This window comes from Rhinopithecus roxellana, chromosome 16 (genome assembly GCF_007565055.1).
Source record: "Rhinopithecus roxellana isolate Shanxi Qingling chromosome 16, ASM756505v1, whole genome shotgun sequence".
NCBI classification, from domain to species: Eukaryota; Metazoa; Chordata; class Mammalia; order Primates; family Cercopithecidae; genus Rhinopithecus; species Rhinopithecus roxellana.
Genome location: NC_044564.1, coordinates 58,818,707 through 58,843,478, shown reverse-complemented (window position 1 = coordinate 58,843,478; position 24,772 = coordinate 58,818,707).

Here is a 24,772-nt window from a genome sequence, read left to right as displayed (position 1 = left end):
GATAGGCAAACTAACATCCAGAAAGATTAAATAACCTTTGTAAAGCCATACATTGGTGTTAGAGAAGGTATTCTGACTTTGGCTTTCATGCCCTAAAAAGATGGAAAATATAGAAATATAAATATGAATATATTTAAATGCATTTGTTTATATTAATATAACTATGTTATTTTGTAAATATATTAGATACAAATTATATATAATTAAATACCAATATAAATTATAAAGGATTCAGGCCACACGGAGCTTATACATAATAGGAGGGTTCACAAAAAATTTTGAGGGAGATTTTGAGGAAAGAGTTTTACTCCCAGTTTCTGATTTGCAATCCAAGGAATTTTCACCATATCATACTCAATATAATTCAACAGGCTTTTAATTTCTATTTACTTATTCTTCAGCCTCTGCTACATAGAAGGTGCCCCTTGGGCTAAGTCTTAAAGGAGAGGTAGAAGAGGGACAGGGAAGCCGCAAGGCAGGAAGCAAACCCCAGCAGAGAGAACAGTCTATACTACCATGACAAAGAGGCATTAATCAGCTTGGTACTGGGTAACTTCAAGTGACTTCATATTGCTGAAGCACTGGATACAGCAAATACCAAGGACAAAGCACAGGAGGGGAGCACAATAAAACTACTGTCTGCCTAAGAGTCGGTCCTGTCCGCCACAGAGCCCTTTGAAAGCCTAGCTGAGTTTGGGTTTTCTTCCGTAAGTCTGCGGTCTTTAAACTTACTCTTTTCATTACCCCCTAAGTAACTAAAAATCTAACTGTCTGATGTCTGCAACTTACTGAACTGCATGGAAAAACAAGGTGGGTTTATGGATATGTACATGAATAGCTAGGTAAATGATATGCAATAAGGCAAATATATTGAAACATTTAGCCAGGCACTGTGGCTCACACCTGTAATCCCAGCACTTTGGGAAGCTGAGGCAGGCGGATCACCTGAGGTCAGGAGTTCGAGACCAGCCTGACCAACATGGAGAAACCCCATCTCTACTAAAAATGCAAAATTAGTCTGGTGTGGTGATGCATGCCTGTAATCCCAGCTACTCGGGAGGCTGAGGCAGGAGAATTGCTTGAACCTGGGAGGCAGAGGTTGCAGTGAGCCAAGATCGTGCCATTGCACTCCAGCCTGGACAACAAGAGCAAAACTCCATCTCAAAAAGAAAAGTTTATAGACTCTCAATGGTGCATATGTGAATGTTCACCACAATTCTTTGATCCTTTCCGTATGTTTAAATTTTTTTTCATCATAAAAATGTTATGGGAAAAAAAACCATATACCCTTTATCTATTTAAGGTTTTTCATCATAGTTTTTTTTTTTTTAAACAAAAGGACACAGAAAATGTTAAACATTTTATCAAATGAAACAAGAATTGACTATTTAAGAAACAAGTATTGTATTTTAGGTATTAATAAATCAATGTTTAACTACCTTGCTATAAAGCACACTGAATCTGAGAGAAATCATATAAATTATTTATCCTTAGTTTTTATACAATTATCTTGAAAATGTGATAGTCTTCCAGAACATTCCAGTTACATTTAAAAGAATCCTAATCATTAAGCTTTACCATTCCATCTGTTCTGAATTCAGACCATCCCAACTCCAGCCAAATCCAAGCTGTACCCTTAACAGAGAGATGTATAAGATAGGAAATACAGGAAGCCCAATGGGATCAAGGTGTCATAAAAACAAGAAAACTTCCCCAAAAAACAAGATTTCTGACCAGGTGCGGTGGCTCACACCTGTAATTCCAGCACTTTGGGAGGCTGAGGCAGGCAAATCACCTGAAGTCAGGAGTTCGAGACCAGCCTGGCCAACATGGTGAAACCCCTTCTCTACTAAAAATACAAAATTAGCTGGGCATGGTGGTACATGCCTGTAATCCCAGCTACTCCAGAAGCTGAGGCAGGACAATCACTTAGAACCCAGGAGGCGGAGTGAGCAGAGATCGTGCTACTGTGCTCCAGCCTGGGTGACAGAGCGAGTCTCTGTCTCAAAAAAATAAATAAAATAAAACCAAGATTTCCATGCATTGCTTCTTTTGGTACTCTGAGGATTTTATATCTTAGGGCGATGCACAAAGTAAGAATTAGGATGGTTAAAAAGCCTACCTTTCTCTTTTGCAAGGGGTACAGAAATCTTGTGATTGCTAGCTTATTCAGATATTGAAGATCTGGACACAGATTTTGAAAAATTTATCCGTGCACATGTACCCCCTAGAAAGTCTGTGTTTAGCCCAGTTTGGAGACCATTCTCTAAATGAGGAGAAATTATTACCTATAAAATGTGCTGAGGAAGGACAGGATCAGTTTTAGACCATTACCCTGGAATGAGTGTGGAAGACCAATTTGTGGGTGTCAGGAGTGCAGGGCACAGAGATACCAGCTAAGAAGGGATAGCAGTCATTGGGATCTGAAGCAGTAGAGATTTTAGAGCAGATACTGGGTAAAGAATTTGAGAAACCCTTCCAAGAGGCAATGCTCAGCAGGATTGATGACCCACCAGATTCAGGGAGAAAAGGAAAGTAAGTAAAAAGTGACTCTTTGACCCATTATAGTAAGGAATAAATATGCCCTTTAGAAATTTAATATGTAAGCAGCCTTCAAGGATAACATATTACAAAGTTATAAAAATTTCTGCAACCTTCAATTTTACCTTCTTTTAGCTGAACCTGACAGTTCAGCCTAGAGACTGTCCCCTAGTACTGTGGCTTCTGTTCCATCACAAGAGACCACACAATCCATGCATTTGCTGGGTCATGGGGGTGGCTATTTGATCCCAAGCTACAGTCAGGGCAAGTGAGAGAATGATCACTAAGGATTAGGAGGTACAGAGTCTAGGCCCAGCTCTGCCTCTACTTTCCTGTGTGACTTTGGACCAAACATTTAACCTCTCTGACCTTTACTTTTTGCATCTGGAAAACAGAAGATATCAATGAGATGATCTGCAAGGTTCCTCGCCTCCCTAGTCTTATTATAAGGCTCAAAAATCAATTGACTTTGGATAGGCCAACTCTGAAAGAGGAGTGAGAGAGTTAAGAAGTTCAGTGAAGAAGCTGACAGATTATGAAGATGAATTAGCTGCAGGGAGAGTCATAGGTGTAAATTGCTATAGGCTTGGGGGCTTTCTGCAACCCCTTGTTAGCACCTGGAGGAGGAAGGTGCTAATGATACTATGGGGACAAAACTGCAGATTATTATTAAGCAGTAGGCAATGGAAAACCCAAATTTACACTAATGTGATCTGAATCAATGCCAACGTCAACCCTCATGAAGGTCTTTGGGGGTGGATGACAGCACTCTGAGAAGTTGAAAATAATGGCTAACAATAAAGCGTGGAGTCAAACTAATATATGCGTTTCTCATTCTGTTCTTTATAAAAAGACTGCTATATTATCAAGTGCCTCTTTCCAGCTAAGGAATAGTGTGAATTATTTCCAAACAGTCTATAAACTAATGGACCATCTTCTTTTTCAGCAAGGAAAAGAAAGAGCATTAGTAGAGGTCTTTTGCATGCTCTACCTAGGCTGACATTCAGACTTAAGGGAGGGTTAGCTGACACAGAGCAAGTGGCTGGATTATTCAATAAAAGAGAAACAGAGGCATAGAGCCAGTAAACTGAGTCTGGAATCCCAGATACCTAAATAACAGTTCAATAGGACTGGTCTTCTAGACAGAGAATCCATGAATTCAGAGTAAAAGAGCCAGACAAACTGATTGCCTGACTCCACTGGGGGTAGGCAGAGCAGTTATTTTTTTCCACTTTTTCAAGTTCTGTAGTCTCATTTAGCAAAGCTCTGTGATCTCCAACCTAACCAATTCCTTTCCCAATCAGATACTGCATGTGAATGTGGTTCAAAAACAGATGTACTTTATTTCTCTAAGTGGATTATTCCTATTTGTCCCACGTGGAGCCCTTTGAAACAGCATAGACAACATTCCTCATACCCTTCTTCTCCTGTCCATCTGGAATGTTCTCGCCTCTCAATCCAAATCCCCCTTCCTACTTCATATTTTGAATCTCAATGTTGTTTTGAAACTATCCATCTCAACAAAAGTTTTGTAATTGTAATTGTTTATATTCCTGCAGCTGAGGGACATCTCCTACCCTTTGTTTTAATCCCCTGTAATCCAAAGGACAGTTTGAGACACTTGTAGACACTCTTAGATCTGATTGGTTGATTGAAAAATATCCTATACAGGCCAGGCGCGGTGGCTCAAGCCTGTAATCCCAGCACTTTGGGAGGCCGAGACGGACGGATCACGAGGTCAGGAGATCCAGACCATCCTGGCTAATACGGTGAAACCCCGTCTCTACTAAAAAATACAAAAAACTAGCCGGGCGAGGTGGCGGGCGCCTGTAGTCCCAGCTACTTGGGAGGCTGAGGCAGGAGAATGACGTAAACCCGGGGGACAGAGCTTGCAGTGAGCTGAGATCCGGCCACTGCACTCCAGCTTGGGCGACAGAGCGAGACTCCGTCTCAAAAAAGAAAAAAAAAAGAAAAATATCCTATACAGATAGCCTCAGGACCCTGTTTACCAGGATTCAGAAGTGGCAAACTTATTTTTCCCATCCTTCATCCAGACCCAAATGCTGATACAGCAGCTCCAAGAACAGAAGTAGCTTTCCCCTAGCATCAACCTGCTCTGCTACCACACCAGCCATCACGTAATGTGGCCTCAACTCCCAGTGTCTGACTCCAGTCAGGATGTACCAGAAAAAGTTCTCAAAAATTCCTCCTGGCAAGAGCCATGGGAGACAAAGCAAGACTCCAGTGTGTGTAGGAGAGGGTGGCCCTCATGAAGGAAGAAGAGGAAGAAGATAGTGACTGAGAATAAGGAGATGAGGACATGTTTGCACTGTGCGTGAGTCCTGCAGGGTGGGGTGACAGCCTGCAAGGCTGCCGAGAAAGTGCCTCATGATTCAAGGCACCTCGGGAAGAGGAGATATCACAGTTTGAACACCAGAAAAATGGAAACGTAGAATCAATCACAACTCAGGCATCAGGAATTTAAGCACAGTCACCAGCAAAACCATGAACTAGAACATGTGTCATCCTCAGTCAACTCAACCGAAGTCACTCCCTTAAACGCACCCGAGTGTGATAGAGTCCAGGTGTGAACAGCAAATTCCCCAGAATCATGTAGCAATCACGGAGTTCCTCTGAATAATGTGTGCTTTTCATAGGTTTTAATATATAAACACCATCTGGCACCAGCAATGCCTCCAAAGCAGTTGTGGGAAAAGAATGCAGTCCATGTATTATAACAAATACCTGTCTTTATGTGATGCATAGCAAGTGGAGTGGAATACTTACAAAGGTAATTATAACTTAGTAGTCCACACATATATAAAGCCAACTTCAACATGTGAAGTTACTATGTGCCAAGCACTGTTTTAAGTCATTTGCCAATATGGCCTCTTTTAACTCTCACACCTACTTTTACTAAATATTATCCCCAAATGAGAAATTCAAGTCACAGGCAAACTATTGTCTTTCCAAAGGTCACCGTTTCATAAGGTCAGCTTAAGGTGGAGTTACGATTTGATCCCAGAGTATTTGACTTCAAGGTGCATGATCTTAGCTGCCTTGCCCCACCCCTATGTCATCGTGCCTTTTAAGGAACAGGTGACAGAGATGACAGCAGCAGCAGCAGCAGCAGCAGCAGCAGCAGACATTTCTCATCTGTCTTGTAGCTCCCTCTCAATCCCTTTCATCCAGAGCCTAGCTCCCCAGATCCTCCCAGCGTGGAACTCCTTAATCAGACTTATGCTCCTAACTCTCAGAAAGCAAAATTGGAAGAAATATTTATAGGCTTATTGGTCTATTGTAGTAAATGATCGATAAGAATCTATCTGCCAATTGTCTCTGAAATCATAATTACCACTAACAGAGATTCTTTTACTGACAATGAAATAGCATGTTCCTTCCTCCTCTTTGGAGGCCAGCTGGCATAGGTTTCATTTCCCACTCCCACCAAGCCAGGGACTGCCACAGTCTCTCAGCCTCTCAGAAAAGCAAGGGTCATCCTTCCTGGCTGACATCCTGAAAATCCAACATCTGCTCATTGATCTGCTGCCCACACAAAAGTCAGTGAAAATGTAAACGTTTTCCAGAACTCTCTCAATATCAAATACTTTTCCATATCCACAAATGAGGGGTGGAAGGGGGAGAATCTAGAAATCTTATATCCAAATTTGGACTTACTTTTCATAAATGGATATTATGAACATGCCATTTTTCCTAATATTTGATCATCAGGAGAAGAATCATCCCAGGCTCCTGGAGCTTCAGTAGGATAATGCCTCTATTTCCCCATTGCTTGTTTTCTGGACTTCCACCCATGACAGCCACCTTTGCTGCCCCTTGCAGCCCTCCTCCTATTCCTGATGTTCTTTCCTTCCTTCTCTCTCTCCCCCAGACTGGAGGCGTCCGGAGCTGACTGTGTCCTCCTTGGTTGCTCTCCCTTGCCTTAATGGATACAATGTCACTTCAGGTGCATTTGAATAGACACTCAGTCTATGTTATTTACTTTGTTAAATATGAAATAGACTCTCCTGGATTGGAGGTAAAAATATGCTTTTGAAGAAGGAGTCAGTGGAGGCCCATATTTACAGGACATTTATTGCTGCCACTTTATGGGGAAAATCAGTCTTTTATGCTTTCAGTAACGATTCCCTAGGCTCTCTTTTAACACCAGCATGCTCATAAATTCCTTGTTTTTACAGCAGGGCAAAAATTTCTTAAGTGTTCTCTTCCTCACTTACCAGGATCACCTGCAGAGGATGGAAAGCCATCCCAGGAAGAGGATAGTGTGCTGGCCAGGGCCACGATGCCAACAGGCCTCTGGGTCCCCTCTGGACACTATTTCCAGGGATGAAGGGAATGTTGTGTAACTGAGGAAGCCCTTCTGGAGAGCACACATTCACTAAAAACACAGCTAGCTCTTTCAACAAGAGAAAGCCCAGGCATTGAGCAGGAAACGCCTGCACGAGCTCTCTAGGGGCTTTGCTGGAGTTGAATGATGCTAGCCAGACACATGCTGTTGAAAAGGTTCTCCTCATTCAGGGCATCTGGCCTCAGCATATCTCATCTCAAAGTGAGCCAGAAATAACTGCTTTGAAACCTGGACAAGGTGCTCAGAGAAACCAGGCTATGAATCCTGTAGCACCTAAGATGTGCTTTCCAGGACCACGGGACTTCCTATTGCCATGCCTGGTGGCTGGTCCCCCTTTTCTCCTGGCTTAGCACTACTGGCTGAGCTGCCTTTACCACCTCACCCATACTTAGTCATTTTAGACTCCCCAAAACATCACTCAAAGATGCCAGCAAGCTAAAATAAAACAAGAACTCTTTTTGTCTGCTAGTAAGTCAATTCCTATTTACTTAAAAGGGGAAGGGGGCCATGTTGAGTTGGAAAGCTACTACATTCTTACTTATGGTCAGCCTTGTGCTTTCAGGTTAATATAATGCTACAAATGTGGGAGGTCACGTCACCTAAGAATCAACTCTTCTCAGAGAAGAATATATGTTCAAATTACATGACAGTCTTGCTAAACCGTAGATTTGGATTCAGTGGGTCTGGTGTGAGACAAGAGATTCTACATTTCTGACAAACTCCTCATAGCAGCCCACACTCCTAGTTCACGTACTATTTGTTGAGTAGCAAGGTCTCAGGTAGAGAGCTATAGCACTGGATTGGACCGATTCAAGCTTGAATTCAGCTACTTATTATCCTCAGCATATTGGGTAAATTCTTTAAGTTCTGAGCTTCTATTTCAACATGAAAAGTAAAACAAATAGTGATAATACTCATCCATCCTTCTTCCAATAGTTGATAAGAGTTTTGGGTAAAAACATATGTGGAGGAGCCCTGGAAGCCCTAAAAATAGCTTATACAAATGTTAGTTATTACTATTGACTCCTTTCAGTGATACTCACTGTTTTATGTGCTGAGTTACTCCCAGAGTTTGCTTAGCAATAGAAAGAAATGCTTTTTGCAATATAATCATATTGCAGAGATAGAATAAATGAGGAAGAAATTCCAAGAGGCTGCTTTTCTTCCATTGCCCCTTCAAAAGCCAGTGATAAAACAGACAGAGACAAATTACCTGTCCAGCTTTTAGAGCGTTCTAGGGAAGGGAGATTCTACTACATTCCTTGGCGGGCTGTTTAATTTCAAGTAGAAGAAAGAATTTCATGGTTGAATCATTACTGGGTCCATATCATCCCTATAACCAGTTGATTCAACAAAATCATCAGTTGTGTCTTGGATTTGGTATGAAGTCAACAAAATGGCAAATAGATGGGTTACATTTTTTTTTCTAATCTCATTCAATGTATGTTGTTCAATTAAGCAGAAAAGGCATGGGCTTTAGGGTCAAACATGCCAAGTTTAATTCTGGGGTCCACAGCTTACTAATTATGTTGACTCTAAACAAATTGCTTGACCTCTCTGAGTCTTAATTTGCTCATCTGTAAAATGGGACTAAGAATTTCCATCGTATAATATTCTGGAAAGTATTAGAAGAAATAATATGTAAAGTTCCTGACACCTGAAAGGTGGCCAGTAAATGTTCGATTCCTCCCTCTTTGTTCTGATTATGTAACAAAAACAAAGAACAATTATAGAAATATTAAGTCAGCCAAGTTTTTAATACTCTAGCATTTTTAAAAGAATTTCTCATCTAATCCTCATGACAAGCCTTTTACTATTACTGTCCCCATGTTAGAGAAGAGAAAACTGAGTTTCAGAGAAGTATCTTAGTCTGGCCCCACAGCCAGTAAGTACAATTTTGGAACAAGGTCCAAGGGGAACTCTAAGATGTTCCCCCTTATCCATGCATACTGATTCCCAGTCACCCCCTGAAAATAAACCTTCTATGAAAGCAGCATGCAATTCACTTTTTCCCACTCTCAAAAGACTCTCTCATTTACTGTTTGTCTTGCAAGATGGTATAAAAGATGGCACGTTTTGCAGTTGATCCTATAGAGTGTTGTTGACCATTAGTGCAATTTTGTGGAAACGCCACAGGCCAAGGGCCATTCAAATACAGCAAACAAAACAACAAACCTGTAAAGCAGGAAAATGACCAGTATGTCAATATATCTCATTTTACATCCCTCTATAAATAGCAAACTTTAAATACATTGTGCTGTTTAGCTAGATAGATAGAAACAAGTTCATTGTATTTTATATAGTTAGTGATAGAACCCATAGCTTTAAAATGAATAGAAACTAGTCATTGTGTTTTATATAGTTAGGCAGTTTCCTTTATTTGGTTTTCTATTTTGAAGTTATAGGTTTTATTTTTAAATAAATCGCCAAATTCTTTGGATCTTCCTGCCTCCTACGAAAACTACTTCACCCTAACTTCTCTTTCTTCAAAAGACAGTTAAGAAGAAGGTAAGTGAAAGTTGGTTTTTAAAGAGTTAATTTTTACCATCACATATATGCAGAAACTGATGGAGAAGTAGGTTAATTTGACATCACAGGAGTTCTCAAAACTATGTGAGCAGAAGCACAGGGATGAGTTGTTGTGCACCTGAACTCAGAATTCCAATTCCTGACTGACTGATGGATTGGTTGACTGATTGACTGATTACACTAACATTTATTGGGAGTCAATGATGTATAATTTGCTGCACAAAGTACTTAACATATTTTACTTTACTTAATCCTTTATAAAATGTTATGAGCTAAATGTTATTATCCCAGTTTACAGGAAACAAAGTTTCAGAGAATTTAGGCAACTTGCATCTATCTCTGACTGATTCTGAAGGCTCAGCTTTTAGCCACTCTGTGATAACTGCCCTTAGACTTTATCCTTCTTTTTTCCTAAGCATATAGGTCTATAACACACACGTGTACAAATGTACACACACAAACACTCTACAAAATAATCACAGTCACTAATTCAGACTCAAAAGAACATAGTAAGATTTACTCTCACACTTGTCCTGTTCCTAGAGGTGGATCATATAACTGCTTTCTACTAACTCCCTCAACTACCAAAGTCTATAAACCCACCAATAATGAAGCACAAGTTGAATCCAGGAGTTGCTTGAATAAATTAAACAATTGTTATTTTTATAACTTTAACACATCAAAGCTAAATCCAATACACAGGAGCTTTCCTAGAACAGTCTCTTCTCTGTATATTAAGCAAAGCTAAGAGGTAACTCTTATGCAACCCCGGAAAAAGACACAGACATGAAAATGTTAGACTGCCCCTGAGTATCAAAGGCACTTGGCTGAGTTCTCCAAAGACAATTTGCAGCTGGAATTCTGTCCCCAGTGTGAATCAAACCCAAAATACTCCATAAGTCTTACTACCCAGCCTCATTTCATTGTACTTTAACACCATTCCATCAAGTTAAAGTCTAAAGGTTAAATGAATTTTATCCTCTTCTATTCACCATAATATTTCTGATCTCTCACCAAGAGAAATGAAATGGAAAGCCCTTATTACAGAGCCAGGCATATAGAAAAATGTGAAATTTAAACTTGGCTGTGATACTTTAGGGTGATATGGTGGTTTGAAACAAACTTTAAACCAACAAAGATCAAGAGACACAAAGAAGGCCATTACATAATGGTAAAGGGATCAATTCAACAAGAAGAGCAAACTATCCTAAATATATATGCACCCAATACAGGAGCACCCAGATTCACAAAGCAAGCCCTTAGAGACTTACAAAGAGACTTAGACTCCCACACAATAATAATGGGAGAATTTAACAACCCACTGTCAACATTAGACAGATCAACAGGACAGAAAATAAACAAGGATATCCAGGAATTGAACTCAGCTCTGCAAAAAGCAGACCTAATAGACATCTACAGAATTCTCCACCCCAAATCAACAGAATTTACATTCTTCTCAGCACCACATCACACTTATTCTAAAATTGACAACATAGTTGGAAGTAAAGTACTCCTCAGCAAATGTAACAGAACAGAAATTCTAACAAACTGTCTCTCAGACCACAGTGCAATCAAACTACAACTCAGGATTAAGAAACTCACTCAAAACCGCTCAACTACATGGAAGCTGAACAACCTGCTCCTGAATGACTACTGGGTACATAACGAAATGAAGGCAGAAATAAAGATGTTCTTTGAAACCAATGAGAACAAAGATACAACATACCAGAATCTCTGGGACACATTTAAAGCAGTGTGTAGAGGGACATTTATAGCACTGAATGCCCACAAGAGAAAGCAGGAAAGATCTAAAATTGACACCCTAACATCACAATTAAAGAACTAGAGAAGCAAGAACAAACACATTCAAAAGCTAGCAGAAGGCAAGAAATAACTAAGATCAGAGCAGAAGTGAAGGAGATAGAGACACAAAAAACCCTTCAGAAAAATCAATGAATCCAGGAGCTGGTTTTTTGAAAAGATCAACAAAATTGATAGACAGCTAGCAAGGCTAACAAAGAAGAAAAGAGAGAAGAATCAAACAGACGCAATAAAAAATGATAAAGGGGATATCACCACCGACCCCACAGAAATACAAAGTACCATCAGAGAATACTATAAACACCTCTACGCAAATAAACTAGAAAACCTAGAAGAAATGGATAAATTCCTGGACACTTACACTCTCCCAAGACTATACCAGGAAGAAGTTGAATCCCTGAATAGACCAATAGCAGGCTCTGAAATTGAGGCAATAATAGCCTACCAACCAAAAAAGTCTAGGACCAGATGGATTCACAGCCGAATTCTACCAGAAGTACAAGAAGGAGCTGGTACCATTCCTTCTGAAACTATTCCAATTACCAGAAAAGGAGAGAATCCTCCCTAATTCATTTTATGAGGCCAACATCATCCTGATACCAAAGCCTGGCAGAGACACAACAACAAAAGAGAATTTTAGACCAATATCCCTGATGAACATCGATGCAAAAATCCTCAATAACATACTGGCAAACCGAATCGAGCAGCACATCAAAAAGCTTATCCACCATGATCTAGTGGGCTTCATCCCTGGGATGCAAGGCTGGTTCAATATATGCAAATCAATGAACGCAATCCAGCATATAAATAGAACCAAAGACAAAAACCACATGATTGTCTCAATAGATGCAGAAAAGGCCTTTGACAAAATTCAACAACCCTTCATGCTAAAAACTCTCAATAAATTCGGTATTGATGGAACATATCTCAAAATAATAAGAGCTATTTATGACAAACCCACAGCCAATATCATACTGAATGGGCAAAAACTGGAAGCATTCCCTTTGAAAACTGGCACAAGACAGGGATGCCCTCTCTCACCACTCCTGTTCAACATAGTGTTGGAAGTTCTGGCCAGGGCAATCAGGCAGGAGAAAGAAATAAAGGGTATTCAATTAGGAAAAGAGGAAGTCAAATTGTCCCTGTTTGCAGATGACATGATTGTATATTTAGAAAACCCCATCATCCCAGCCCAAAATCCCCTTCAGCTGATAAGCAACTTCAGCAAAGTCTCAGGATACAAAATCAATGTGCAAAAATCACAAGCATTCTTATACACCAAGAACAGACAAACAGCTCTTCAAGAACTACAAACCACTGCTCAGTGAAATAAAAGAGGACACAAACAAATGGAAGAATATACCATGCTCATGGATAGGAAGAATCAATATCGTGAAAATGGCCATATTGCCCAAGGTAATTTATAGATTCAATGCCATCCCCATTAAGCTACCAATGACTTTCTTCACAGAATTGGAAAAAACTACTTTAAAGTTCATATGGAACCAAAAAAGACCCTGCATTGCCAAGACAATGCTAAGCCAAAAGAACAAAGCTGGAGGCATCACACTACCCGATTTTAAGCTATACTACAAGGCTGCAGTAACCAAAACAGCATGGTGTTGGTACCAAAACAGAGATATAGAACAATGGAACAGAACAGAGCCCTCAGAAATAATACCACACATCTACAACCATCTGATCTTGACAAACCTGAGAAAAACAAGAAATGGGGAAAGAATTCCCTATTTAATAAATGGTGCTGGGAAAACTGGCTAGCCATATGTAGAAGGCTGAAACTGGATCCCTTCCTTACACCTTATACAAAATTTAATTCAAAATGGATTAGAGGCTTAAATGTTAGACTTAAAACCATAAAAACCCTAGAAGAAAACCTAGGCAATACCATTCAGGACATAGGAATGGGCAAGGACTTCATGTCTAAAACACCACAAGCAACGGCAACAAAAGCCAAAGTTGACAAATGGGATCTAATTAAAGAGCTTCTGCACAGCAAAAGAAACTACCATCAGAGTGAACAGGCAACCTACAGAATGGGAGAAAATTTTTGCAATCTACTCATCTGACAAAGGGCTAATATCCAGAACCTACGAAGAAATCAAATTTACAAGAAAAAAACAACCCCATCAAAAAGTGGGCAAAGGATATGAACAGACATTTCTCAAAAGACGACATTCATACAGCCAACAGACACATGAAAAAATGCTCATCATCACTCGCCATCAGAGAAATGCAAATCAAAACCACAATGAGATACCATCTCACACCAGTTAGTATGGCAGTCATTAAAAAGTCAGGAAACAACAGGTGCTGGAGAGGATGTGGAGAAATAGGAATACTTTTACACTGTTGGTGGGACTGTGAACTAGTTCAACCATTGTGAAAGACAGTGTGGCGATTCCTCAAGCATCTAGAACTAGAAATACCATTTGATCCAGTAATCCGATTACTGGGGATATACCCGAAGGATTATAAATCATGCTGCTATAAAGACACATGCACACACGTTTATTGCTGCAGTATTCACAATAGCAAAGACTTGGAACCAACCCAAATGTCCATTAATGGCAGACTGGATTAACAAAATGTGGCACATATACACCATGGAATACTATGCAGCCATAAAAATGGATGAGTTCATGTCCTTTGTAGGGACATGGATGCAGCTAGAAACCATCATTCTGAGCAAACTATCACAAGGACAGAAAATCAAACACCGCATGTTCTCACTCATAGGTGGGAATTGAACAATGAGATCACTTGGACACAGGAAGGGAAACATCATACACCGGGACCTATTATCGGGTGGGGGGAGTGGGGGAGAGATAGCATTAGGAGATATACCTAATGTAAATGACGAGTTAATGGATGCAACACAACAACATGGCACATGTATACATATGTAACAAACCTGCACGTTGTGCACATGTACCCTAGAACATAAAGTATCAAAAATAATAAAGTATTTCAAAACACAGAAAAAAATAAAAATAAATAAATAAAACATGTCTGAAAATTTGACACTCTTTCCATTACTAGATAGAGGCTATGACCCTCCCCCTTGAACCTGCAGCTTTCTAAATGAATAGAACATGGGGAAAGTAATGCTGCATGATGTCCAAATCTATGTTAGAAAGGGGCATGCAACTTCCAATAGTTTCTCTTGCAACAATCATTCTGGGGTCCTTTGGATTCCATGGAAGCAATTTAGCTAACCGGAGGTAGTTTAGCTACCTCCTGAGAGAGAGAGGGAGAGCCAGCTGCTTCATCAGTCAACTCCCAGATTCATGAGAGAAATAGATTATTGGAAGTAAGCTGTGGGTTTGGGGCAGTTTGTTATGTAACAGTGAATAACCAGAACAAGTAATGCATATAGCCCATCTGTGTCCTCTTGAAGTTAAAAAGTTCAGAAACACTAAGAAAAATCTTAGTCCTTTTAGTATATCTTTCCTTCAAATAGAGAAATATCTGTCCACAATTGGAGAGAAGTCAACAAATGAGAATGTCCCTGAGAAAACTGATTTGAAAAGAGCACTGGATGAAGAGAGTCAGAATAACTGCTGCTCTGCCATTAATTAACTGAGTGAACTTGTGCTAAGTAATTTTCCTCTTTGGGCCTGGACTTTCTCACCTGCCAAATGAGTGGATGGATTTTATTTCTTCGCACTCTAATGTTATACCATCTAAATTCATACTAAAGTGTGAATGACTGACATCAGATACTTTCCCTGAAAGCAGACTTTGACCAGGGAAAGGATTGGAAAGGTGGAAACAAAGTAGAGGCTGAGGGAGCTGACAATCAAGTTGTCCCTTGTGACATTTTGGCCAGTTCCTTGATCTTCTTGGACACTTGCTGCTTGGATTCTGGACATGAAGCAGGTAGTATATTGAAGATCAGAGGCCCCTAAGCCTGGCCAAGTTAGCAGCAGCAAAGAAAAGAAACTTCCCTGCTTACCTCTTCATTGAGACAATGTCCAAGTGAGAAGTTCTGTGCGCCCAGGGAAGAATATTCACCCTTTCTGGATGTTAGCATCTTCACCTCTAAAATGGGATGATAAATTCCAAACTAGCTTATGGCAAAGGATTGTGGGGGAGAATGTAGTGAAACAGTAGATACGAACATGCTCTGAAAGCTCTAAGGGCTGCACAACAGTAAGACTGGCTGGGATTTATTAAACCCTTACTATGGAGCAGGTACTGCACTAAGAAACTGAAATAAAATTGCTTCTTGAATCCTCCCAACAACACTTTAAGGCAGAATTTACTACAGGTGAGGAAGCTGAAGGCCAGAGTGCTAAAGTTACCTCCCTAGGACTCGCAGTTAGAAAACTGGAATTCAAACCCATGTTTGTTGTACCACATAACACTTGTCTCAGGAATAACGGCTTAAATCCTGCAAAAAAAACAAAACAAAACAAAAGGACTGGGGGAGGGGTAATGGACAGTTTCCATTTCTACTGCCTGGTTCTTGTTCTGAGGCAAGGCTGGTTCATGTAGAGTTTAGGGGCTTGAGCTAGTGATTCTCAATCTTGCATGCACATTGGAACCATCTGGGCAGCTTTCAAAAATACTGACACCCAGTTTCCTCCCCGAGCGTCTAATTTAATTGGTTTCATGTGTGACCTGGGCGCTGGGCTTTTTAAAAGCTCCCAGGTGATTCACAGTGTACAGCCAGGGTGGTAAGCCACGGCCCATCCCTGGCAGAGCCCTACAGAGAAAAACTACCAGCATGCTCAGATCTCAGCTCCAAGTGCTCCCTTCCCATGTGAGAAGCAAGACGACACGTAGGGTGGGGGAAGGGAGAAATGGCTAAGGATGGATGGAATCCAGTATTCATTGCTGCATTCTGAATGGCAACTTTCCTGGCAGATACATTACCAGTCATGTCTCAGCCATAAAATATAGAGCTCTCATTTCCTCAGCGGCCTTATATACTGAGTGCTTTTCAGCATTATTAACCTCCATGATCAAAATAGATAGGGAGGCTGAAAGCCAGGGAAAACCTCTTCACATCTTCTGAATTGCATAGCCAGGCCACACAGTGAGAAAGAAGTCAGCTTGCATGTGAGCATTCTCGCTGGAGTCAGACAAACCCAGACCATGGACAAATTCACTTTGTGTAAATAACAGGTTCAGGAGGGCCATGGATTTTGAAACATAAATGTCATAATTAGAATCATTGACATTAGTGTAACAGCATGCGTTGTTTGAACAGTGTTCCATTCAAATGAGGCTATCACAGCTTCCTTCAGGCACATTTCTATGCTAAAACTAGGTGTCTAGAGGAAACATCCATCACTTAGTTCTGCCCAGTATCTAAACGCCCCTTCGGATTTGGACAAATCACAGAAATGGTAGGAGACCAAGTTTACTTCCTACTGGGGGAGTCAGAAAAAGACAGATGGTCTCTCTCCCTCCTCCCAAGAAGGCAGAGTGTGGCCCTGTGACAGCGTAGCCACTCAGATGCTCCCACCCAGACCACGGATCTTTGAGGGAAGGGTGTGGAATCGGTCAGAGATTTTTCATGGTAGCTTTGGTGCAGTAGAGGACCCAGAGGCAGGGTAGCAAATGTCCAGGGCAAACAGAGCCCAGCAGCATGGGGAGAGTCTGCTGACCAGGGCCAGCAGCGGTGGGGTCTCCAGCTGGCAATGAACGTGTCCTCAGCAGAACCCTCCTGGGACTCTGCCTCATCCATGCCTTGCCTCCCTCGATTACTTCCTAAACCTGTTGTTTCAGCCTTCCTCAATTTCACGAGCTACCCCATTGCTTTCTAAGAAATTCATTTTTCCCTTAAATTGACCAGAGTAGGCTTTGGTTGTTTCCAACCAAGAACTCTATTAGTGCAGGGTAACATAAGGGAATCTTATCACTCCTCCTTTAATTACTGGTGACCTGGTAATACCCACGTGGTCTTCCACCTACAGGTATTTATACAATGGCAAGGTCTAAATATAAACCCTTCTCCAGCAGGGTATCTCTCACTTGAAAAAAATTTACATATGTGCAGATTTACTTCTGTATTCTTCACCATGGTGAGAATTTTGGGTTGAGGACACAGGAAGGATAAGTCATTTCATTATTATTTGAGAAGAAAGAGCTAATGTCTTAGTCTGAAGAATGGAAATCAATATAGGGCAGAGTCTCACTCAGAGGTCATAATAAGAGTTAAGTAGCATAAAGCAAGTTGTTAAAGTGCCAAAATTTAATTCAGTAGAACCCCCTTATCCAGGGAGATGCATTCTAAGATGCCCAGTGGATGCTTGAAACTACAGAAAGCACCCTATCTATACTACATTTTTCCCATATCCATACTTAGGATAAAGTCTAATTTATAAATTGGGCACAGTAAAAGATTAACACAACATATAAAATACAGTAACAGTATGCCAGCTTAAATACTCTTGTGCTTCGGGGTCATTAAGTAAAACAAGGATTACTAGAACACAAGCAGTGAGATATCCCAACAGTCAACGTGATAACCAAGATGGCTGTTAAGTGACTAATGGGCAATAGTCTATATAGGGTAGATGATGCCAGACAAAGGAATGATTCACGCCCTGGGTAGGACAAAGTGGAATGGTAGGAGATTTCACCACTCTACTCAGAATGGCGTGGAATTTTAAACTTACATATTTTTTTAATTCTGGAATTTTTCATTTCATAATCTTGGATTGCAGTTGATCACAGCTAACAAACTGCAGAAAGCAAAACTTCAAAGAAATGGCATCTACTGTATTCCATTTTTGACTTATAGGTAATCCTAAACCACACCTGTCAAATTTGGTCTTTGGATGCAGTACTCAGGTGCACCACATCCAAGATTATCTCTAAATATTTTTATTTGACATTTTTCCTGGAGATAGGGAGATAAAGTGTTTTGATCTGATAGATCTTTTTGTGGTAACTGAATTGAGGGTGGGATAGGAAAAGAAATCCAAGCTCATTTTTCAGCTTTCTGTTGTACTGCATAAGTGTGTCAAACTGCATTTCAGATTAGGAGTTGATAGAAAAGGTTATCATAGATCAGACAGGGTGCCAACGTAAATGTCACCAAAGGAATCTAAGAGAGAATGTACTGTCACCTAAACCAGTAATTTCCAAGCTAAAGACCATCTACCCAGCCCCTGATAATCTCTCACTCCCAGAATACTTAGTCTACTCACTCCTCATTCCCGTGTAAAAAATGGCCCCGATTTGAAAGGAAATATGGAACAGTTGAAAAATTGTGGGGTTTGGAACCAAAGTGGTTTGAATATTGCTTCTACTGATATGAGCTCTATGACCTTGAACAAATTCTTTACCCTCTCCATGTTAGTTTCTTCTGCAGAATGTATATATAAAGTTATAGATTGTCTAGCACAATGCTTGGCAAATGGTTCATGAAAATGGTTGACTTCATCTAGATAGGTAACTGAAGAGGTATGAGGAATATCAACATTATCCATTTATACAATAAACACTCATTATGTGTTCATCATGTTTAAGGATGTATATATACAAAAATAAATAAAACCCAGAGTCTGACCTCAGAAAACAGATGATTAAAACATTGGCTAGAGTATAAAATCATTAGAAATATCTGAAGCAAGTTCCACTGTTCCCCATCTTTTCAGAAAAAAAAAATCCTACCCTCCTTGCAAAACAGATTTTAAAACCTTCAAATTCCTCTCCTAAAAAATCCAACAGTGGCTATTTTCTCTAACTGCTTTGCAAGACTCAGCCCAATACTACCTTTCTCTATAATACCTTTATTTATACCACTTCTTCTTCTACAGGCTTTCCCCACTCCAGGCAGGACTAGGCTAGTGAATGTCTCACGGCTGGTTCTCTGGGGGGAAGAAAAGCCCTCAGTAGTAATGTTTGCCAATTTCTGTCCTATAGTCTCCCCATGGCTGCTTTTAAGCTAACTCCATGATATCGCTGACCACATACTTGGGAAGACATGTGCACAATCAACTCACAAGCTGGTGCAAGCTGACTGCAGCACACCACTGTGGCACCATGTAAAATCAATTCTCCTTCCCACAGAGCCCTGCTGTGCTTGGCACTGCACTATCTTATGTGTTCATTTGGTTAGATGTCCATCCCATCCACCTCTGATAAACTGTAAGCTCCTTGAGGGCAGGAACTTCAGCAATTCTTTATTGTTATAGCTCCAGCACTTGGCAACCTCCCTGGCCCAGAGTGGTCCTCAGTGAATACCTGTTGAAAAAGCAAAGTCACAGGAAGCTTTCCATTCTCTTTGGCATTGCTGCCTCTCTGGAGATATTGTGAACAGGTCTTATAAAGTTCATGAGGTTTGTCATCAGCTTCCCAAATTCCTTTTTGGCTTCTCGTTGTCCTCTTTTCCTTTCCCATCAAAGTATAGCCAGGAAAGGTCCTAGTAGCAGTCATTTACATCTCCGAATAATTTAAATATCTTGTTTCCAGAATGGTGCCATGACTTAGCTCTACCTAAGCAATGAATCATTGTCCTTAATTAAGATAATTTCAATGGCAGCAGGCAGGAGTAAAAATTTGAGGGCAGTTAATTATTTTGTATTTATGTAGGAACAGCCTCGTTGTAGAAATGCTATTGAAAATCACATTTCAAAATTTATAAATACTCAAGGTCTGAAAAACTCATTTAGAAGTCTAATATTTTGACCTAGACTAAGGCAAACGGACCATTCACTAAGCTCACAAGTCCAGGAAGTCATCAATTCAACTTGTTTAAAGGGAGGTCTTGAAACTCTTGTTTTAACCATCTCAGTCTAAAAATGAAACTGTCCTTAACCTTGGTTTTCATATAAAAGTTGTATCCCTGACAAATGATATAATGACCAAATTAGATATTAAGAGTTCTAAGAGAGGCCGTGTTTAAAGGAACATTAGTAAGAATAATGAAGATAATAACATTGTAACTATTTGCCGTATGCCAGTTACTAAGCATTTTTCTTTTTTGAGATGGAATCTCACTCTGTCACCTAGGCTAGAGTGCAGTGACACAATCATGGCTCACTGCAACCTCTGCCTCCCAGATTCAAGTGATTCTCCAGCCTCAGCCTCCCAAATAGCTGGGATTACAGGTACCCACCACCACCGTCTGGCTACTTTTTCATTTTTAGTAGACATGGGGTTTCACCATGTTGGCCAGGTTGGTCTCTAACTCCTGACCTCAGGTGATCCACCCCACCTCAGCCTCCCAAAGTGTTAGGATTACAGGCGTGAGCCACCGCACTAGGAGCAAACTGCTTTATGTGTGTTCCTTCCTTTACAACTTTCTACAATACAACAACCAAAAACACATTGATGTAAACAATTGTCCCCTAAATTTTTCTGTAACTTTGAGGTTTTTTTTTTTTGTTTTTTTTTAATTTTGGACTTTCCTGAAGTAATGCTGTCATTTCAGACCCCTAGTGCAGGTAGACCGCATGCAAGCCTTTGTGTGTTTATAGCAGATATATTTGCCTACTCCACTCTTCAACTAGCAAGCGCCAGGCCAAGCCCCAGGAAGCATTAATTAAAGCATGGCATGAAATAATATCCACATGAATGGATTATCTCATATTCAATCACATTTGTTTCGGTATTTATTTAATTAAAAACACAACTATATTTATAATGGCAGCTTCTGCCTTCCAAGATCTATAGCCTTATTTCTTTCTGGAAACACTCACCGAAGACGAACTTTAAGATTTCTCTTCATAGCTAAATATATCCTATTTTCATTAGCGGTGCCTAAGCACATAGACATTCACCATAGTTTTATTGATAATTGCACCTGATTAGCCACAAACTTCAATAAAGAGGATTGAATGCTTTTTATTAATTAACATAGTCAAGTCAAGGAAAACAGCCTACATGAGGGATAGCTTGTATAAAAATAATTGACTCATTAATCTTAACCATATGAACATGTTCACATTAGCAAGGTCAGTCACTAGAAAGGATTCAAACCAGAGTAGAACATTCATGCAAGTATGATTTTGCAGTTCTTTCATTTGGACTAACGTGGAATTCCTTAGGACAGTGAAGGTTTTCAAAAGGACATAGCCATGAGAAAGGCAAAAGTTTCATAATGGCAATCTTTGCTTCAGTTTTCAAGCTGTCAGAGCATTTGGGAGAAAAGCCTGGATTCCAATTTATTTTTTTCCAGCACATAGGCAGTGTTTGCACCCTAAAAGCAATCCCCCATACTTCCTCAGGCTGTGATGCTGAAGATACAACCATCAGGCGCACTTCCACAGCAGCAGAAGTGTGCAGGCCAGAGGCTGTGAGCCAGACAGACATTGCTTCCTGGGGACGATAACCAGTTGAGAAGGGGATTTGAGTAGGGGAGCACTTAGGCCTGGAAAGCAGTCATTTAGAATAATAACCAAAGGAAGTACTCCTTCACACAGCAGGTGGTAAACATGTGGAACTTGTTACTCTCCACGAGTTGAACAAGCCAAGAAATGTAAATAGTTTCAAGAAGGGGTTGAAAAAATTTCAAATGCCCAATCTTTTGCCAGTTGCCAGAGAGAGGTTCAGAGTGTTGGGATGAATTCCCAATTTTTGATGTTAACAGAGGCAACTGCCACCTGCTTTACGAAATCTCTCTGGCTCTGAAGAGTTAAAATGAAATATTTGGTGGGGGTAAACCATTAGATTGACCCAATGTGCCATATCTTTAAGGTGTTCTAGTGTTCTTATGCTGGTGTGGCTTTTTAAAAACTGTGTGATTGAAGAAAACCCTCTAAACCTCTATGAATTCATCTGTGAAATGAGCTTGATTATAGCTCTCCTCCTACATCATAGTGTTATTGTGAGGATCAAGTGAGATAAAGCTTTCTCAACTGTAAAATGCTGTGCACATGGTGGTGTAGCTTTTTTTCAATAATCCAAATAATCTGGATGCCTCATGGGAACATTCTAAAAGGGCCACATTCCTCAGAAAACTCAGCTCTGAAAAAGCTTAAACGGTTATAACACAACTAATATCTAATGGATTCTCTTTTCCTCTCCACAGCGCTGATCTATTCATCATCACAGCTGCACCAAATCTGCTCTGCCTGGCCCCAAAGCTCCAGATTACCTTCCCCTGTCCCTCTCCAGTTCTCTTTTGGAGCTGTATTTGGGAATCCAGTTGTGTTGTGTGTCTCTTCACATCACCCATACCCCATTGGTAAAATGAAGTCAAGGATCTGAATGAAGTAACAGAAGGGTATCTTACCTGGGAGTATTTATATGTAAGTATTTTTGTTCCCTTATGATTATCCCCAGCTTTAGAATGGTGATATATTATAACTTTTCACTGTTTCATCTAAGTTGTATCATACTAGGATTAGGTTTAGAAATCAAACATCTCAAATCAACAAATACTGTCTCAAATATCTGCTTTTCTGTGGACACTGTGGCAGTGGCAAAGATCAGGGAGATCCATGTCATCTTACAAGGGCTTCCATCCCTGGGGGGTCACCAAAGCTGACATTCTTTATCAGGTTTGTGCCCCCATAATGATTTGCTTATAAAAAGTTGGCTGTCCAGCAACTATATATGATTCCTCCAATCACAATATAGTGAGTATTCTAATTCAATGGCTTTGGAACAGAAAGAATAGTGTTTGAATCTTAGTTTCATCATTTAAAAGCTGTGTGACCTTGAACAAGTCACTTGTCCTCTCTGGGCTACCATTTCTATAAAATGGAAATTCCAAACACACACACACCTCTCACTGGAATTATATGACATAATATCACTTAAAATGACATAAGGCACTTGAATACATGACCTGGTATACAATAAGCACACGATAAATGACAAATATGATGCTCACAGAGCCCTCTAAGGTTCCACACAGATCTATAGGGTGCCACAGAAACTGGGAGTAAACTTGGTAGTGTGAAAACAGCAGCTGTTATAAGTTGCACAGTGTCTTCCCCAGTGATGTGGAAGATGACCACCCAGGGAACAACCAGATAGTTGACTCATTTTTCCAGCGTTCCACCTCAGCTGGCTGTTCAAGATACTGGAAAACTGCTTCTGCTCCAGAGGAGACTACAGCCTGGATCTTCCCCTGGAGTCACTGTGGCAGGTGGCGTTTGTCTTGTCTTCCATAAACTGTTGTTCTCTTCAAGGATCATTGCTTGTCTAAGCCACGTATTAATTTTTTAATATTCTGGCATGGTCTCCTTCTGATTATTACAGGCTCTCATGTAAGCAGACCACTCTGGGCCTGTTAAATACTGTATTTGCTTAACAGCCAAATAGTCACTGTGTAAACATGCTGTGAAAAGGGATACTTTCAATGAGTTGTATTAGAGGTTAGTGCATAGAGAGTCTCATTAGTTCATGAGAAACCCATAACTCTCTCACTCCTGCTCCTCACATTTCAGGGAGGTTGGAGAGATGTCACAACAAATACCCTCCATGGGATCCTTTTTCTCAAACCACACAACCCTTAGGTCTTTCAGAAACTAAGCTTTTGCCTTCATTATCTGAATAACTCAGGAATTAGCATTCACTTTTCTCCAAAAGAGAACAATGATTTCCATTGTCCCTGGCACTGTAAAATATTCCATGAAACCAAACAGCCCCATTTTTATCTCAGCAGCAATCAGATGGCATGTAAGGAAAAGAAAGGGGTGAGGGGGGATTAATTTCAGTATCTCACAGCCACTTGTATTGATTTTTCCCAAGTTTGTACAAAAGCAAAGATTTCCCAGCTGAGCTGAGATCAAAAGTGGCACATTTAGCAGGATCTTCAGCATCCAGAAGGCCATCTTGTTTAAATAGCTTTAAGAATCAACAGTATGATTCCTTAAACCTGTGTCTACAAGAGGTCCAAAGGTTATTGAAGAAGGTGGCATGTAAGGGAAGCCGTCTCCTAAAAGGTAAAGCTAGTAAGCCCTGCAAAACCTTTCAGGTAATCGGTGTATGATTGCTACAACTAACCAGTTATAACCTCCCTGTCTCTCTCCTCACTTCACTATATGCTTTCCAAACATCAAGAAGAAAGTGAGAGACTTATGCAACAGGCAGCAGTGTGAAGGTGGCATTATGAGAAAATCCCCACAACCTAACTCCATGGAAAACAGCTCCATTTTGAGAATTTGGATTAACAATGAGGACAATTTGAGAATGCTACCAAGATCACACTGAGAATAGTTGAAATTATTTTGTGTATTTTTTACATTTGTTTCCTAATTGAGAGGTAACAATCATATTTATGGAGTACAATACGATGTGTTAATCTATGTATGTTTCTGCAATGGTAGAAAGATTAAATTAGCTAATTAACCTAATAAGCACCTCACCAACGATTTTTTTTGTGGTAATAATGTTAAACATATATTATTTCAGCAATTAAAAAATATACACACTATTAACTGCAGTCAACATGTCATGAGATATTTCATTTAATATCTGCTTCTAGAACATCAGAAAGTCCTATAACCCCTTAATCAAGAAACAGCATAAATGTCAAAAGATCACAGGGGGAATAGAGACTAGGATATGAGGGGTATAAGT